Source organism: Coregonus clupeaformis, chromosome 24 (genome assembly GCF_020615455.1).
Source record: "Coregonus clupeaformis isolate EN_2021a chromosome 24, ASM2061545v1, whole genome shotgun sequence".
Lineage (NCBI taxonomy): Eukaryota > Metazoa > Chordata > Actinopteri > Salmoniformes > Salmonidae > Coregonus > Coregonus clupeaformis.
In genome coordinates this window covers 49,059,573-49,067,635 of record NC_059215.1, presented here as the reverse complement: position 1 = coordinate 49,067,635, position 8,063 = coordinate 49,059,573, and positions in this window count along the sequence as shown.

The window sequence follows — 8,063 nt, the reverse complement described above, 5'->3', positions numbered from 1 at the left end:
AACAGAGTTACTGTTAGCAGGTGGTACTCAAACACATTTACTGTTAGCAGGTGGTACTACAACACAGTTACTGTTAGCAGGAGGTACTACAACACAGTTACTATTAGCAAGTGGTACTACAACACAGTTACCATTAGCAGGAGGTACTACAACACAGTTACTGTTAGAAGGTGGTACTACAACACAGTTACTGTTAGCAGGTTGTACTACAACACACAGTTACTGTTAGCAGGAGGTACTACAACACCGTTACTGTTAACAGGTGGTACTCCAACAGTTACTTATTGTTAGCAGGTGGTACTCCAACACAGTTACTTACTGTTAGCAGGTTGTACTCCAACACAGTTACTGTTAACAGGGTGTACTACAACACAGTTACTGTTAGCAGGTGGTACTCCAACACAGTTACTGTAAGCAGATGGTACTCCAACACAGTTACTGTTAGCAGGTGGTACTCCAACACAGTTTCTGTTAGCAGGTGGTACTACAACACAGTTACTGTTAGCAGGAGGTACTACAACACACAGTTACTGTTAGCAGGTGGTACTCAAACACAGTTACTGTTAGCAGGTGGTACTACAACACAGTTATTGTTAGCAGGAGGTACTACAACACAATTACTATTAGCAAGTGGTACTATAACACAGTTACCATTAGCAGGAGGTACTACAACACAGTTACTGATAGAATGTGGTACTACAACACAGTTACTGTTAGCAGGTGGTACTCCAACACAGTTAATTTTAGCAGGTGGTAATACAACACTGTTACTGTTAGCAGGTGGTACTACAACAGTTACAGTTAGCAGGTGGTACTAAAACACAGTTAATGTTAGCATGTGGTACTCCAACACAGTTACTGTTAGCAGGTGGTACTCCAACACAGTTACTTACTGTTAGCAGGTGGTACTCCAACACAGTTACTTACTGTTAGCAGGTGGTACTCCAACACAGTTACTTACTGTTAGCAGGTGGTACTCCAAAACAGTTACTGTTAGCAGGTGGTACTACAACATAGTTACTGTTAGCAGGTGGTACTATAACACAGTTACTGTTAGCAGGTGGTACTCCAACACAGTTACTGTTAGCAGGTGGTACTACAAAACACTTACTGTTAGCAGGCGGTACTACAACACAGTTACTGTTAGCAGGTGGTATTACAACACAGTTACTGTTAGCATGTGATACTCCAACACAGTTACTGTTAGCAGGTGGTACTCCAACACAGTGACTGTTAGCAGGTGGTCCTACAACACAGTTACTGTTAGCAGGTGGTACTCCAACAGTTACTTGTTTTTAGCAGGTGGTACTCCAACACAGTTACTTACTGTTAGCAGGTGGTACTACAACACACAGTTACTGTTAGCAAGTTGTACTACAACACAGTTACTTACTGTTAGCAGGTTGTACTCCAACACAGTTACTGTTAACAGGTGGTACTACAACACAGTTACTGATAGCAGGTGGCAATACAACACAGTTACTGTTAGCGTGTGGTACTACAACACAGTTACTGTTAGCAGGTGGTACTACAACACAGTTACTGTTAGCAGGTGTTACTCAAACACATTTACTGTTAGCAGGTGGTACTCAAACACGTTTACTGTTAGCAGGTGGTACAACAACACAGTTACTGTGAGCAGGTGGTACTACAACACAGTTACTGTGAGCAGGTGGTACTACAACACAGTTACTGTTAGAAAGTCGTACTACAACACAGTTACTGTTAGCAGGTGGTACTACAACACAGTTACTGTTAGTAGGTGGTACTACAACACAGTGACTGTTAGCAGGTGGTACTCCAACACAGTTACTGTTAGCAGGTGGTACTACAACACAGTTACTGTTAGAAGGTGGTACTACAACACAGTTACTGTTAGCATGTGGTACGACAACACAGTTACTGTTAGCAGGTGGTACTACAACACAGTTACTTACTGTTAGCAGGTGGTACTACAACACCGTTACTGTGAGCAGGTGGTACTACAACACAGTTACAGTTAGAAGGTGGTACTACAACACAGTTACTGTTAGCATGTGGTACGACAACACAGTTACTGTTAGCAGGTGGTACTACAACACAGTTACTTACTGTTAGCAGGCGGTACTCCAACACAGTTACTTACTGTTAGCAGGTGGTACTACAACACAGATACTGTTAGCAGGTGGTACTACAACACAGTTACTTTTAGCAGGTGGTACTACAACACAGTTACTGTTAGCAGGTGGTACTACAACACGGTATCAGTTAGCAGGTGGTACTCCAACACAGTTACTGTTAGCAGGTGGGACTCCAACACAGTTACTTACTGTTAGCAGGTGGTACTCCAAAACAGTTACTGTTAGCAGGTGGTACTACAACATAGTTACTGTTAGCAGGTGGTACTACAACACAATTACTGTTAGCAGGTGGTACTACAACACAGTTACTGTTAGCATGTGGTACTCCAACACAGTTACTGTTAGCAGATCGTACTCCAACACAGTTAATGTTAGCAGGTGGTACTACAACACAGTTACTGTTAGCAGGTGGTAATACAAAACAGTTACTGTTAGCATGTGGTACTCCAACACAGTTACTGTTAGCAGATGGTACTCCAACACAGTAACTGTTAGCAGGTGGTACTACAACACAGTTACTGTTAGCAGGAGGTACTACAACACACAGTTACTGTTAGCAGGTGGTACTATAACAGAGTTACTGTTAGCAGGTGGTACTCAAACACATTTACTGTTAGCAGGTGGTACTACAACACAGTTACTGTTAGCAGGAGGTACTACAACACAGTTACTATTAGCAAGTGGTACTACAACACAGTTACCATTAGCAGGAGGTACTACAACACAGTTACTGTTAGAAGGTGGTACTACAACACAGTTACTGTTAGCATGTGGTACGACAACACAGTTACTGTTAGCAGGTGGTACTACAACACAGTTACTTACTGTTAGCAGGTGGTACTACAACATCGTTACTGTGAGCAGGTGGTACTACAACACAGTTACAGTTAGAAGGTGGTACTACAACACAATTACTGTTAGCAGGTGGTACTACAACACAGTTACTGTTAGCATGTGGTACTCCAACACAGTTACTGTTAGCAGATCGTACTCCAACACAGTTACTGTTAGCATGTGGTACTCCAACACAGTTACTGTTAGCAGGTGGTAATACAAAACAGTTACTGTTAGCAGGTGGTACTCCAACACAGTTACTGTTAGCAGGAGGTACTACAACACACAGTTACTGTTAGCAGGTGGTACTATAACAGAGTTACTGTTAGTAGGTGGTACTCAAACACATTTACTGTTAGCAGGTGGTACTACAACACAGTTACCATTAGCAGGTGGTACTACAACACAGTTACTGTTAGCAGGTGGTACTACAACACAGTTACTGTTAGCAGGTGGTACTACAACACAGTTACTGTTAGCAGGTGGTACTACAACACAGTTACTGTTAGCAGGTGGTACTACAACACAGTTACTGTTAGCATGTGGTACTCCAACACAGTTACTGTTAGCAGATGGTACTCCAACACAGTAACTGTTAGCAGGTGGTACTCCAACACAGTTTCTGTTAGCAGGTGGTACTACAACACAGTTACTGTTAGCAGGAGGTACTACAACACACAGTTACTGTTAGCAGGTGGTACTATAACAGAGTTACTGTTAGCAGGTGGTACTCAAACACATTTACTGTTAGCAGGTGGTACTACAACACAGTTACTGTTAGCAGGAGGTACTACAACACAGTTACTGTTAGCATGTGGTACTCCAACACAGTTACTGTTAGCAGATCGTACTCCAACACAGTTAATGTTAGCAGGTGGTACTACAACACAGTTACTGTTAGCAGGTGGTAATACAAAACAGTTACTGTTAGCAGGTGGTAATACAAAACAGTTACTGTTAGCATGTGGTACTCCAACACAGTTACTGTTAGCAGATGGTACTCCAACACAGTAACTGTTAGCAGGTGGTACTCCAACACAGTTACTGTTAGCAGGAGGTACTACAACACACAGTTACTGTTAGCAGGTGGTACTACAACACAGTTACTGTTAGCAGGTGGTACTCAAACACATTTACTGTTAGCAGGTGGTACTACAACACAGTTACCGTTAGCAGGAGGTACTACAACACAGTTACTGTTAGCAGGTGGTACTCACAACACAGTTACTGTTAGCAGGTGGTACTACAACACATTTACTGTTAGCAGGTGGTACTACAACACAGTTACTGTTAGCAGGTGGTACTACAACACAGTTACTGTTAGCATGTGGTACTCCAACACAGTTACTGTTAGCAGGTCGTACTCCAACACAGTTAATGTTAGCAGGTGGTACTACAACACAGTTACTGTTAGCAGGTGGTACTACAAACACAGTTACTGTTAGCAGGTGGTACTACAACACAGTTACTGTTAGCAGGTGGTACTCCAACACAGTTACTGTTAGCAGGTGGTACTCCAACACAGTTACTGTTAGCAGGTGGTACTACAACACAGTTACTGTTAGCAGGGGTACTACAACACACAGTTACTGTTAGCAGGTGGTACTACAACACAGTTACTGTTAGCAGGTGGTACTCAAACACATTTACTGTTAGCAGGTGGTACTACAACACAGTTACCATTAGCAGGAGGTACTACAACACAGTTACTGTTAGAAGGTGGTACTACAACACAGTTACTGTTAGCAGGTGGTACTACAACACAATTACTGTTAGCAGGTGGTACTACAACACAGTTACTGTTAGCAGGTGGTAATACAACACAGTTACTGTTAGCATGTGGTACTCCAACACAGTTACTGTTAGCAGATGGTACTCCAACACAGTTACTGTTAGCAGGAGGTACTACAACACACAGTTACTGTTAGCAGGTGGTACTACAACACAGTTACTGTTAGCAGGTGGTACTCAAACACATTTACTGTTAGCAGGTGGTACTACAACACAGTTACTGTTAGCAGGAGGTACTACAACACAGTTACTATTAGCAAGTGGTACTACAACACAGTTACCATTAGCAGGAGGTACTACAACACAGTTACTGTTAGAAGGTGGTACTACAACACAGTTACTGTTAGCAGGTGGTACTACAACACAATTACTGTTAGCAGGTGGTACTACAACACAGTTACTGTTAGCAGGTGGTACTACAACACAGTTACTGTTAGCATGTGGTACTCCAACACAGTTACTGTTAGCAGATGGTACTCCAACACAGTTACTGTTAGCAGGTGGTACTCCAACACAGTTTCTGTTAGCAGGTGGTACTACAACACAGTTACTGTTAGCAGGTGGTACTCCAACACAGTTACTGTTAGCAGGTGGTACTCAAACACAGTTACTGTTAGCAGGTGGTACTACAACACAGTTACTGTTAGCAGGTGGTACTACAACACAATTACTGTTAGCAGGTGGTACTACAACACAGTTACCATTAGCAGGTGGTACTACAACACAGTTACTGATAGCATGTGGTACTACAACACAGTTACTGTTAGCAGGTGGTACTCCAACACAGTTACTTTAGCAGGTGGTACTACAACACAGTTACTGTTAGCAGGTGGTACTACAACACAGTTACTGTTAGCAGGTGGTACTACAACACAGTTACTGTTAGCAGGTGGTACTCCAACACAGTTACTGTTAGCAGGTGGTACTCCAACACAGTTACTTACTGTTAGCAGGTGGTACTCCAACACAGTTACTTACTGTTAGCAGGTGGTACTCCAACACAGTTACTTACTGTTAGCAGGTGGTACTACAAAACAGTTACTGTTAGCAGGTGGTACTACAACACAGTGACTGTTAGCAGGTGGTACTATAACACAGTTACTGTTAGCAGGTGGTACTCCAACACAGTTACTGTTAGCAGGTGGTACTACAAAACACTTACTGTTAGCAGGCGGTACTACAACACAGTTACTGTTAGCAGGTGGTATTACAACACAGTTACTGTTAGCATGTGATACTCCAACACAGTTACTGTTAGCAGGTGGTACTCCAACACAGTGACTGTTAGCAGGTGGTACTACAACACAGTTACTGTTAGCAGGTGGTACTCCAACACAGTTACTTGTTTTTAGCAGGTGGTACTCCAACACAGTTACTTACTGTTAGCAGGTGATACTACAACACACAGTTACTGTTAGCAAGTTGTACTACAACACAGTTACTTACTGTTAGCAGGTTGTACTCCAACACAGTTACTGTTAACAGGTGGTACTACAACACAGTTACTGATAGCAGGTGGTACTACAACACAGTTACTGTTAGCGGGTGGTACTACAACACAGTTACTGTTAGCAGGTGGTACTACAACACAGTTACTGTTAGCAGGTGTTACTCAAACACATTTACTGTTAGCAGGTGGTACTCAAACACATTTACTGTTAGCAGGTGGTACAACAACACAGTTACTGTGAGCAGGTGGTACTACAACACAGTTACTGTTAGCAGGTGGTACTACAACACAGTTACTGTTAGCAGGTGGTACTACAACACAGTTACTGTTAGCAGGTGGTACTACAACACAGTTACTGTTAGCAGGTGGTACTACAACACAGTTACTGTTAGCAGGTGGTACTCCAACACAGTTACTGTTAGCAGGTGGTACTACAAGCACAGTTACTGTTAGCAGGTGGTACTACAACACAGTTACTGTTAGCATGTGGTACTACAACACAGTTACTGTTAGCAGGTGGTACTACAACACAGTTACTTACTGTTAGCAGGTGGTACTACAACACCGTTACTGTTAGCAGGTGGTACTACAACACAGTTACAGTTAGAAGGTGGTACTACAACACAGTTACTGTTAGCATGTGGTACGACAACACAGTTACTGTTAGCAGGTGGTACTACAACACAGTTACTACTGTTAGCAGGCGGTACTCCAACACAGTTACTTACTGTTAGCAGGTGGTACTACAACACAGTTACTGTTAGCAGGTGGTACTACAACACAGTTACTTTAGCAGGTGGTACTACAACACAGTTACTGTTAGCAGGTGGTACTACAACACGGTATCAGTTAGCAGGTGGTACTCCAACACAGTTACTGTTAGCAGGTGGACTACAACACAGTTACTAGTTAGCAGGTGGTACTACAACACAGTTACTGTTAGCATGTGGTACTCCAACACAGTTACTGTTAGCAGGTGGTACTACAACACAATTACTGTTAGCAGGTGGTTCTACAACACAGTTACTGTTAGCAGGTGGTACTACAACACAGTTACTGTTAGCATGTGGTACTCCAACACAGTTACTGTTAGCAGATGGTACTCCAACACAGTTACTGTTAGCAGGTGGTACTACAACACAGTTACTGTTAGCAGGTGGTACTACAACACACAGTTACTGTTAGCAGGTGGTACTATAACAGAGTTACTGTTAGCAGGTGGTACTCAAACACATTTACTGTTAGCAGGTGGTACTACAACACAGTTACTGTTAGCAGGTGGTACTACAACACAGTTACTGTTAGCAGGTGGTACTACAACACAGTTACTGTTAGCAGGTGGTACTACAACACAGTTACTGTTAGCAGGTGGTACTACAACACAGTTACTGTTAGCAGGTGGTACTCACAACACAGTTACTGTTAGCAGGTGGTACTACAACACAGTTACTGTTAGCAGGTGGTACTACAACACAGTTACTGTTAGCAGGTGGTACTACAACACAGTTACTGTTAGCAGGTGGTACTACAACACAGTTACTGTTAGCAGGTGGTACTACAACACAGTTACTGTTAGCAGGTGGTACTACAACACAGTTACTGTTAGCAGGTGGTACTACAACACAGTTACTGTTAGCAGGTGGTACTACAACACAGTTACTGTTAGCAGGTGGTACTCCAACACAGTTACTGTTAGCAGGTGGTACTACAACACAGTTACTGTTAGCAGGTGGTACTACAACACAGTTACTGTTAGCATGTGGTACGACAACACAGTTACTGTTAGCAGGTGGTACTACAACACAGTTACTCTGTTAGCAGGTGGTAATACAACACTGTTACTGTTAGCAGGTGGTACTACAACACAG